This window comes from Sitophilus oryzae, unplaced genomic scaffold, assembly GCF_002938485.1.
Source record: "Sitophilus oryzae breed Bouriz unplaced genomic scaffold, Soryzae_2.0 scaffold_381_pilon_pilon, whole genome shotgun sequence".
Lineage (NCBI taxonomy): Eukaryota > Metazoa > Arthropoda > Insecta > Coleoptera > Curculionidae > Sitophilus > Sitophilus oryzae.
In genome coordinates this window covers 2,976,502-2,988,779 of record NW_022146953.1, presented here as the reverse complement: position 1 = coordinate 2,988,779, position 12,278 = coordinate 2,976,502, and the positions used below count along the sequence as shown (strand labels likewise).

The 12,278-nt window shown below is 31.4% G+C and overlaps 1 protein-coding gene and 1 long non-coding RNA gene across 2 annotated transcripts in view; both read left to right on the top strand.

The window, feature by feature from the left end:
* LOC115885459 (phosphofurin acidic cluster sorting protein 1) overlaps nucleotides 1-38 on the top strand; it is a 42,955-nt gene extending 42,917 nt beyond the window's left edge. Inside the window, exon 16 of the transcript XR_004050736.1 lies at nucleotides 21-38. The gene's annotated coding sequence lies outside the window, so the exon portion shown is untranslated. The remainder of the gene's footprint in view (nucleotides 1-20) is intronic.
* A 3,113-nt stretch (nucleotides 39-3,151) lies between these two features.
* LOC115885372 lies at nucleotides 3,152-4,329 on the top strand. The gene is made up of 2 exons (XR_004050715.1): nucleotides 3,152-3,468; nucleotides 3,592-4,329. It is a non-coding gene; the product is annotated as an uncharacterized LOC115885372 (long non-coding RNA).
* Nucleotides 4,330-12,278: the final 7,949 nt, after the last annotated feature.

Sequence of the window (12,278 nt, the reverse complement as noted above, 5' to 3'; positions counted from 1 at the left end):
TCCTTTGATTATTTTTTTAGGAAACTGGCCAGATGACCTATATGAGTTTAAGCCATATAAAAATAAAAAGAAGAAAGTATATGTTAATCTGTGGTTGCCCATGTTTAGGTTCCCAAATACAAAAAAGAAGAAGAACGCAGGTGGCGCCATTGTGAGAAAAAAAAAGTGAGAAAATTTGGAACTAAAGTATTTGCAAGGTTGCCAAGATACTAGTGAAATCCTGAAACTAATCTAAATCAATATTTTTGGAAGTCTAAAATTAATTGAACCGTTACAAGATCATGATAAATCTGATAAACATATAATACAAACTTTGTTTCAGTAGAATAAATACATTTTCTTTTCGACGCAGCATTATTTCTGCATCAAAAAATGACCATCCTGTTTTATATTTGTTCAATCTTACAACGTCTACGCGCCATATTGTTTTCAATTGTTTTCCGTTGTTAGCAGCAAGAAGTTATGTCGCTCTTAAAATTTTTCTGATTTTTTGATAGAAAAGTGCTTTTTCTGTACATCATTTGAGTTTATTCTGTTCCTTAAGGCCTGTTTAACCTCGTGAAAATGTAAGTACCCATTATTTTGTCTGTTTTCTATGTTTTTTTTCGGTTTCAAATTTTAGAATTACATCATCATTAAAAGCATATATTTTTCGTATTTTCATGATTTTCTTTTTCTAAATTGAGTATGTGGAAATATATATGCTTTTCTTGATGTCTCTATTTTACAGTAAAAGTCTAGTTGCCTCATATTTGGAGATATTTGATATTTTTTCCACCATTTTTTTTTGGGTAGATAAGATCGATGTTTTGCATTCCAAAATTTTTTTGGTGTTTATTCGTACAGGCAAACATGTATTTGCTACGTTTTTTAGAATAAGTCAGTATTAGTTTGACTATAGAGGTCCCTATCCCCAATAATTATGTAATACTTTCATGTTTAATACTATATACATTATCCTCATATTTTAGTTCATAATTTTGCACTATTTTAATATAATGCTTTAATTATTTTATTATTTTTTAGGAACTTTATTAAGAATACCCTATAAACAGATAAAGACCGCCTAAAAGAAGAGCCCCCCTATATAATCCTGATATTTCACCATCATTTTTGTTTACGAAAAAAAAGTAAGTTGGATTTATTATTTAACAATAATTTTAATAAATTTATTAAATGTTTATTAACAGATTTAACATTAATATGAAAATGAAACACTACCAAATTATGTTATGATTTAATGAAATGTAATGCTATTTTTCTTTTTTTCACAGATTTTCAACAACAAGCCGATGGATGTATACAGTTCCAAGGCAGTACATTTATCCTTTTGAGGAATATTACTAACAATGCATTAGGACTTATAAGTATATCTAGAATGTTATTTCTTTTGGGTAAATATAATTTCAGTAATTTTATACTGATCATCATTTTTATGATTTCATCATATTTATGAAAAAATTTTCCATGGGCATTGTATTCTCATATACAAATTCAGACCATTTATTTTTAATTTTGGTGAATTTTGAGCTTTTGGTCAGAATACCATCTACTTAGAACTTTACTTCGTATTGTTTTTGGTTCTCTTTCATTTCTTTATAGTAACTTGAGGTCCTATAATATCCTTGTTTGTGGGAATAATATCAGCATCTCCCCATATTCCATTGACTGTATTTCAATAAGTCATATTTGTTTGGCAAAATATACCATCTAGATACTTAGAATTTTTCTTCATGTTGTTTTTGGTTTCCTTTTATATCTCTATAATAGCTTGACTTCCATATTGTGCATACTTATTTAAGATTCACTCTGTATATATGCCTGTTTGTGGGAATACTATTATTTATGGATTCTATAAAATATTCCATTGGCTGTATTTCTATAAGTCTTTTTTATTTTTATTATTTTTCTTATAGTGTCATTCTAATTTTTTTTTTTGCTTTTCTAATTCCTTGTAGAGAATTTTAGTTTTGATGGATTTATTTTCATGTCATTTTTTTCAGACTATTTGCCATGAATTGTCATAATTTTACGGATCCTGTTGGTTTGATTTGCTTGTGTTTAAATGTAATTTAAACACACAATAACACACTTAAGTCCCACAATGATGATTAAACTCCAATAAATTCTTGGCGCATTCGCCATTTATCCAATAAATCTGTCTCGTCCACAGGATTCCACTTCTGGCTTGTCTAGCAATTTTTTCAATGAAATTTCCTATGTAACATCGACTCCAGAGCATTATAACTAGCCTCCCCTAAGAGGAGGAGACCCGGGTCACCCCCTAACCCTGCTGTTCGGGCATCGATGACCTATGTAGCATGCATGGGTACCCAAGGGAGTCACCACCCTCTGGTTTACGAGCTAGGTGTTCTAACGCTAGAGGCTTCGGCCGGATACGACCTGGCACCCAAGCTACGAGACTTCTTCGTGCACGTATCCCGTGACGTCTCGACAGTAGAGGGGGCGGGATATCGGACACATTGAAGATGATGAGGGGGGTCCGCCTGTAGGGGGTCCCGGTGGATGTCCGTCCGACGGGTGACGAGGGTGACCCGAGACGAGGCTGCTTAACTGGGATGGGAACTGACTGGTGAGGCTTAATCGTCGGCCAAGGGTTAAATCTGATGAAGGGGGGTGAAATTATATGCTCTGGAGGATTTTTCTTTATGTGTTTTATGTCAATCAGATTTTGACTAGATATTAGTCAGAAGAGGCTAAGCAAAATCTTCAGTCAATCTTCCAGTTCTTATGGACCAGATACTTCTTTATTTTTTTTCTCTTGTTTTTGGTTTAGGTACCTCTATTTCACAATTTTTGTCTACCATATTATTTTCTTTACTATTACAATCTTGTTCATCAATTCAATAAACTCTTCAATGATTTCTTAAATATATTTGTATATTTTTTAAATGGAATTTGGAAATCTTTTTCAATTTATCTTAGTTGTCTCTCCTATCATCTTGATTCTGGGGGGTGCAAAGCTAGTTCGCCTCCACGTGGTGCACCCTGGGTAACGCTAAATGAACTAGCAAATTCTGGTAGTCAGACAATCTTAGGATCTTCTTACCACAAGACACATTTCACAAAGTTTCAATTTTCTTTAAGAGATATGATGCAATCAAACAAGGCTAAGGGTCTGTTTTTTTTATTATTTCTAATTATCTTCTCCTATGTGGATTATTGTTTGTTTTACTGCTATTCTTCTAAGTCTTCCATGTCTTTGATTTAATTTCTATTGATGCCTACATTGAAATTTTGGATTAATTTTTTTTATTCTGATTTTAATTCTTTTTCAAGTTGAATTTTTGATTGGGATATTGTACTGCTTTGGAACGACGACTTTTTGGGACAACTGTATTTCAATTCAACCGCCCTCTTCAAAAGGCCATTAGGTTGATTAAATTCAACATTCAACAGTGCAATGGGGATGAAATTTATCATTGAAGAGGAACTAAATAATTTTAGGTAAAATATACTATTTTTTTTAAATCAACTATATTTAATAATCACCTATTATTATTGTATTTTGTAAAATATGTAGATAAAAATTATAATGAAGTGTAATCCTATTTATTTCTTTTTTTGCAGATTTTGTACAACCAATTGATGGATGTCTACAGTTCCAGGGCAGTACATTTATCTTTTTGATGAATATTACCAAAAATGGTATCAGGATTAATAAGTATATCCAAAATTTAACTTCTTTTGAGTAAATACATATATTTTTACTGGTTTTTAATGTTCATCTGTGGATTTCATCATTTTTAAATTTGATCAAGTAGGACAAGAAATCCTATGTGTCTCTGAGTTACATTTTATGGTTCATTTTCACTGACCAATTCATTATAATAACTTGATTCCCGTATTGTGTGCATTTATTTAAGACTCACCCTGTATATACGCTTGTTTGTGAGAATAATCTCCCCATCGATCAATTCTATAAAATATCTCTTTGAATATATTGCTATGCATTATTTGTTTGGTAAAATTACTTAAAATTTTACTTCATGTTGTTTTTGGTTAATTTTTATTTTGCTATAATAACTTAACTCCCATATTTTCTTCATTGTGGGAATAATTAAATTTTGCGATGATATTCAATAAATCTGACTCGTCCTCAGGTTTCCACTTCTGCCTTTTCTAGCATTTTTTCCGATGAATTTTCCTATGTAACATCGACTCCAGAGCATTATAACTAGCCTCCCCTAAGAGGAGGAGACCCGGGTCACCCCCTAACCCTGCTGTTCGGGCATCGATGACCTATGTAGCATGCATGGGTACCCAAGGGAGTCACCACCCTCTGGTTTACGAGCTAGGTGTTCTAACGCTAGAGGCTTCGGCCGGATACGACCTGGCACCCAAGCTCCGAGACTTCTTCGTGCACGTATTCCGTGACCCTCGAAGAGGCAGGGGGCGGGATATCGGACACATTGAAGATGATGAGGGGGGTCCGCCTGTAGGGGGTCCCGGTGGATGTCCGCTCGATGGGTGACGAGGGTGATCCGAGACGAGGCTGCTTAGCTGGGATGGGAACTGACTGGCGAGGCTTAATCGTCGGCCAAGGGTTAAATCTGATGAAGGGGGGTGAAATTATATGCTCTGGAGGATTTTTCTTTATGTGTTTTATGTCAATCAGATTTTGACTAGATATTAGTCAGAAGAGGCTAAGCAAAATCTTTAGTCAATCTTCCAGTTCTTATTGACCAGATACTTCTTTTTTTTTCTCTTGTTTATGGCTTGCCTCTATTTCACAATTTTTGTGAACCATATTTTCTTTATTATTACAATCTTGTTCCTAATTTTTCGTGCCATTATTTCCCAATTCATAACTCATTATTATGCCATTTTTCCAATTCATATATCTATATCGTTATTTTTCACACTTACATCTTCTTTATTATTGGAATATTATCATTCATCACTCTCCTATTGATTGTCTTTTATATAGACTTATATTTCTACATTTCTATTGCCTGTATAGAACTATATTTTTTATTCATATTCATTCCATACTTTTCAATTCGTCATATTTTTATTTCACTATTTATCTCGCATAATTTCTTCAGTATGGGAATTCCATCATTCATCAATTCTATAGACTCTCCATTGATTGCATTTGTATAATTTTTTTGTATCATCTGTCTGAGACTTTCCTAAGATGTATTTCATAATTTCTTTGATCTGTATAGACTTATAGTTTTTTTTTACTTATTTTCATGCAATTTTTTCAGTGCATCATATCTCTATTTTATTGTTTGTGTCCCATGTTTTCTTCCTTACGGGAATGTCATTATACACTACTTCTATAAACTCTCCCATTGATTGTCTGACTGATCTTGTTATTGTATGTATATAATTGTATAATTTTTTGTGTTATTTTTCTGAGACTTTTCTAAGTTCATCTTGTCATTTTCAAGGAAAAGTTTTTCAATTTATCTTAGTTGTCTCTCATATCATCTTCATTCTGGGGGGTGCAAAGCTAGTTCGCCTCCTCGTGGTGCACCCTGGGTAACGCTAAATGAACTAGCAAGTTCTGGTAGTCAGACAATCTTAGGATCTCCTTACCACAAGACACATTTCACATAGTTTCACTTTTCTTTAAGAGATATGATGCAATCAAACAAGGCTAAGGGTCTGTCTTTTTATTATTTCTAATTATCTTCTCCTATGTGGATTATTGTTTGTTTTACTGCTATTCTTCTAAGTCTTCCACGTCTTTAATTTAATTTCTATTGATGCCTACATAGAAGTTTTGGATTCATTTTGTAATATTTTTTTATTCTGATTTTAATTCTTTTTGAAATTGAGTTTTTGATTGGGATATTGTACTGCTTTGGAACGACGATTTTTTGGGACAACTGTATTTCAATTCAACCACCCTCGTCAAAAGGCCATTAGGTTGATGAAATTCAACATTCAACAGTCAGGAATGAAGATGAAATTCATCATTGAAGGGGAACTAAATAATTTCAGGTAAATTATACAATTTTCTTTTAAATCGAATATATTTAATAAACACTTTGATATTATTGTATTTTGTAAAATATGTAGATATAAATTATATTGAAGTGTAATCCTATTTATTTCTTTTTTTTACAGATTTTGTACAACAAATCGATGGATGTATACAGTTCCAGGGCAGTACATTTTTCTTTTTGATGAATATTACCAACAATGGTATCAGGATTAATAAGTATATCCAAAATTTAACTTCTTTTGAGTAAATACATATATTTTTACTGGTTTTTAATGTTCATCTGTGGATTTCATCATTTTTAAATTTGATCAAGTAGGACAAGAAATCCTATGTGTCTTTGAGTTACATTTTATGGTTCATTTTCACTGACCAATTCATTATAATAACTTTATTCCCGTATTGTGTGCATTTATTTAAGACTCGCCCTGTATATACGCTTGTTTGTGAGAATAATCTCCCCATCGATCAATTCTATAAAATATCTCTTTGAATATATTGCTATGCATTATTTGTTTGGTAAAATTACTTAGAATTTTACTTCATGGTTGTTTTTGGTTAATTTTTATTTTGCTATAACTTAACTCCCATATTTTCTTCATTGTGGGAATAATTAAATTTTGCGATGATATTAGCATTTTTTCCGATGAATTTTCCTATGTAACATCGACTCCAGAGCATTATAACTAGCCTCCTCTTAGAGGAGGAGACCCAGGTCACCCCTAACCCTGCTGTTCGGGCATCGATGACCTATGTAGCATGCATGGGTACCCAAAGGAGTCACCACCCTCTGGTTTACGAGCTAGGTGTTCTAACGCTAGAGGCTTCGGCCGGATACGACCTGGCACCCAAGCTCCGAGACTTCTTCGTGCACGTATTCCGTGACCCTCGAAGAGGCAGGGGGCGGGATATCGGACACATTGAAGATGATGAGGGGGGTCCGCCTGTAGGGGGTCCCGGTGGATGTCCGCTCGATGGGTGACGAGGGTGACCCGAGACGAGGCTGCTTAGCTGGGATGGGAACTGACTGGTGAGGCTTAATCGTCGGCCAAGGGTTAAATCTGATGAAGGGCGGCGAACTTATATGCTCTGGAGGATTTTTCCTTATGTGCTTGATGTCAAATGTTGACAATACCATTGTCCAATCTTCTAGTTCTTATTGACCACATATAGTTCAGTATGACATTTACTGACATTTCATCAGTTCTATTGCCTGTATCAAATTATTGCTTTTTTATATCCATTTCCATCTTATTTTTCCTGAAATCATCTATCATTTTCAGGCTAATTTTTCCAATTTATCTATAGTTTCATTAATTTTCACTCATATTTTTTTATTATTGGAATATCATCATTCATCACTCTTCTACTGATTATCTTATTTATATATTTGTATTTTTTTTGTGTCATCCTTGTCAAACTTTTCTTAGACATAATATTTCAATAATTCTATTGCCTGTATTATATTTTTTATTCGTTTTTATATAATTTTTTTCAATGCATCATATCTGTATTTTGTTATTTATCTTCCATATTTTCTTCCTTGTCGGAATGCCATCATTAGTCAATTCTATAAACTCTTCCTTTGATTGTATTACTAGGTTGTCTTATATGTATAAATTTTTTCACGTATATACCTCTATTTCTTTATGTGACTCTCATATGATTTTCATTCTGCGAAATCATCTATTAATTCATGTATTTCTGAGTTATCACTCATTATTTACTTGCTTTATTTAAAGAAATATTGTATTATTCTGTATCAAGACTTTTCTAAGGCATTTTATTTCTATTGTCTATGTCTATATAGAGTTGTACTTTTGGAGTTATTTCCATGACTTGTTCTATTCATACCGTACAGAGTAAAATAGTTTAATTTTTCTTAAATGGATTTTTTTTTCTGTATTGATTACATTTCTAAATGTCTTATTTTATTTGTATTATTACTTTATATATTATATTTATGTATTACTGCTTTGGAACAAGAATTTTTTGAGACAGCTGCACTTCAACCACCTACTTCAAGATGCCTTTAGGGTAATTGAATAATTCAACATTCAACAGCGGATTGAGAATGAAATTCATCATTGAAGTTGAAGCTTAATAGTTTTAGGTAAATTGTGCTAAAAGTTGTATTTTTTAAATTAAATATGTTTAATGTATTTTGTAAAATATGTAGATATAAATGATTAATTTTAAATAAGACATTTTGGCGCTTATTTTACATTAGTATATGCAACTAAATATACACTTAATTTGTATAATTTTTATTTTTAGGCAACTCTAAATACACCTAAGTGTATATAGAGTTGCCTATGTAAAAAAGTTTGAATTTTTTAATTTAGTTTTTAACACTTTCAATTATTATAATTAGAATATATCTTAAAAATTACATACACAGCTAAATAATTGTGTTTTTTCTTTGTAAGTTCTCTGTGTTACGAAGATTTCTGTATATCGCATAATATTTTATTACCCTATCAATATTCAGTTTTTAATCAAGCTTGTTTGTGAACAATTAATTAATAATTTCTTTATATTTTTCTTACAGAACCAAGACTATCCAGAAGGGTAGTCAGAAGATTTATTTATCTCAACATAGACATCAGCATGTCCATCACCACCTTGGATTATACTTTTTAAGTTACCCTTTGTTAATAAGATATAATATTAAAATAAATAATACTTAATAATAAATGAGTTTTATTCAACCAAAATATACTGTCTAATACTGAACAAAGAGAAAAAGTCATTTAATTCTCACAAAAATATATTCTAATCATAAAACACCTTAACAAGTTGTTCTGGAATTAGACAGTATTTTATATAAAAATAATACCTATGTCACCTCTTCGCTCTTATGTACTCCTGATACAAGTCCGAAAAAATTCAGCTTTTAATAAAAATTGAACGAAAAATGTTTAATCATTGTCCAAAATCACTGATTTCTATCAGGAACACATAAGTGCGAAGAGGTAAGGATTAAATTGAGTACCAATATTTACCTCTTTGCTCTTATGTACTCCTGATACATATCCGAGAAGATTCAATTTTTGTATAAGACTGCACGAAAAATTTTAAACCGGGTCAAAAATCGCCGATTTCTATCAGGAACACATAAAAGCGAAGAGGTAAGGAGCAAATTTAGTACCACATTTAAATAAAGCACCGATCAACGATATTTCTGCTATCTCTAGCACTTCGAACTCGTTTCCAAACTTCAACCCTTAATATCTCGGAAACTATAAGGGTTAGAGAGGAACGGAACTCGGCTTTCGATAGGCATTTCAACCCTCTATAAGGGCGCAAAACGAGGGCGCAATCGGAGACCAAAAAATTTTTTGGCGAAAAATGAGGTAAGGGGTTAACCTTCCTTCATTTTTGCCGAAAATTTTTTTTTGTCTCCGATCGCGCCCTAATTGTGCCCCCTTATAGAGGGTTGAAAGGCGAATCGAATGCCGAGTTCCGTTCTTCGATATCTCTTTTAGTTTAGAAGTTATGGCCGTTTTTCGAAAAAATCTAACTCATTCGAACTCGTTGGTCGGGTACTCCAATTTTTGCCAGGTCGAAATTATTTTTGGTCGGTTTTGTCAAAAGCGGAGAAATTTTAAATTTGTATCAGGAACATATGAGTGCGAGGAGGTATTTTTCGATACCAGGAGCAGTCAGTTACATTCACCATTTTGTCAAGAATTTATTTCGTTTATTTTTACCTCCTTATTCTTTATGTACTCCTGATACAAACTCTCAATTCTTCAGGCTTTACTGAAAATTGGAGTTAAAATTTTACCATATAGATAATAATATTTATTCATTTTCAACAAAATTTCCTATTAATATCAGGAGAATATAAGGGTAAGGAGATGAACTGTATCTTGTACTGTACCTTGGATACTATAAAATTGTCAAATAAAACAACAATTCATTTTAATAGTTTTATTTATTCATGATAAACTAATAGACACGTATACAATATTTCACAAAGATAAAATCTAAATCTAAATAGGAATAAATTTATTCTGGATGCAGATTACACCAATTTGTTAAACTAGTATACAGTATAAAAGATATAAGTTTTATGATCAAGTAGGCTATAATTTTAATCGTTAAAAAAATAAAGGTAATACCGTATGGTCGAAAAAAATCGACGTCCAGTTGGCTTTGAAATGACGATCGTTGACAGTCCCCATATAATTTTACATATAAAATGACAGCGATCTTCATTTCTAAGCCCTCGATGACGACATTTATTTTCTATCGTTTGGGTATCGTTATGATCGAAAAAAAAAACGGCGACCAGTTGGCTTTGAAATGACGATCGTTGACATTCCCCGTATAATTTTACATATAAAATGACAGCTATCTTCATTTCCAAGCCATCACTGACGACGTTTTTTTTTCTGTCGTATGGTACCTTACAATAAAAAAAAAAAACGGCGACCAGTTGGCTTGGAGATGATGATCAATGACATTCCCCATATAATTTTACATATAAAATGAGAGCGATCTTCATTTCCAAGCCATCGCTGACAACGTTTTTTTTTCTGTCGTATGGTACCGTATGATCGAAAAAAAAAACGGCGTTCAGTTGGCTTGGAGATGACGATCGTTGACATTATTGACATTCCCCATTTAATTATAAAATGACAGCGATCTTCATTTCCAAGTCATCGCCGATGTTTTTTTTTCTGTTGTATGGTACCTTATAATAAAAAAAACGGCGATAAGTTGGCTTTGAGATGATGATCGATAACATTCCCCGTATAATTTTACATATAAAATGACAGTGATCTTAATGTCCACGCCATCCCTGACGCCGTTTTTTTTTTCGATAGTATGGTATCTTTTGTACATCGTAATAACAGTGTTCAAAAAAGCTTTTCATAAAACGTAAAAATATACCTTGTATAAAAATATGAATCTTGTATAAAACTAGTTTTATTCTCATAAGAAACTATTTGTTTGAGTAAAAAATGTTTCTTACATGTAAAAAATAGTTTTTTACGCCAAGATTTTTATTTTCGGACTTTTTTTTGTACATTTGGTATTGGGCCTTTATATTATAATTATCTATGACAATTATAATAATACAACATGATAATTATCATATGATACAATTTAAATTTTATTACATTACATATGATAATTATCATATATACAATTACTAAAACATTATATTTAGTAAATATCTTATATAATCAAAGCCTGCTTGATCAGAAAACGTTTTGATTGTATAGTATAAAGTTTCAAGTGCCAAAAAAATGTTCAAGAATAAAATTAAAATTTTGATAGTCTTGAATTTTGAATTTTTACACAATTGGAATCTACTCAAATATACTCTTCATGATATAAGATTTTTTTTGAACTTAAATATTTAAAAATTATGTGTATAAATTACAAAATTCAACATTTCAAAATTTTTCTTTTACAATTTCCAAGAAAGTAAAGGCCAATTTATATAAAACAAAATTCTAAATAAATCTTTTAAGACAACATCTTCAGTGTTTCTATAAGTCTTCTTGAGATGTGTCCAATGGAGAAAAAATAGAAGTACCAGTACCAGCTGCAGTTTTTATAGTTTTTTTTGCAGTTTTTATATAGTTTTTTTTTCAAAAATTAAATGATCTGAAAATAAAAATAAACATTATTTATTAATAATAATTTTTAGTGTAATTTACCTAAAATTATTTTGTCTCTCTTCAACGATGATTTTTACTCTCAATCCACTGTTGAATGTTTAAATTTAATGAAGCTAAAGGCATCTTGAAGAGGGCGGTTGAATTGAAGTGTAGCTGTCCCAAAAAATCCTTGTTCCAAAGCAGTACAATATCCCAATCAAAAACTCAATTTTAAAAAGAATTAGAAAATGAATAAAAAGAAAATAAATTAGAAAATGGATCCAAAACTATACAATTCTATGTAGACAATAAAAAGACCTAGAAGTCTTGATAGAACAGCAGTAAAATAAACAATAATCTAAATACAAGAGGAGACTTAGAAATACAATCAATTAAAAGAAAAATAATAAATTATATTTGGAATTACTCTGAAAGGTATGATGAATTGAAAAAGGCATGAAAATGATTGCAAAACTACAACCCTAAACAGACAATAGAAATAAAATGCTTTAGAGAAAGTAAATCTTGACATAGAATGACAACTCCAAAAAAAATTATACAAGTAAATGAGATTTTAGAAATACATATATTAATATTCATTCACAGATTTCACAGAATGAAGGTAATAGAAAGGCAAGTACAGAAATAGAGGTATGTAGAATTGAAAAAAATGCATGAAAATG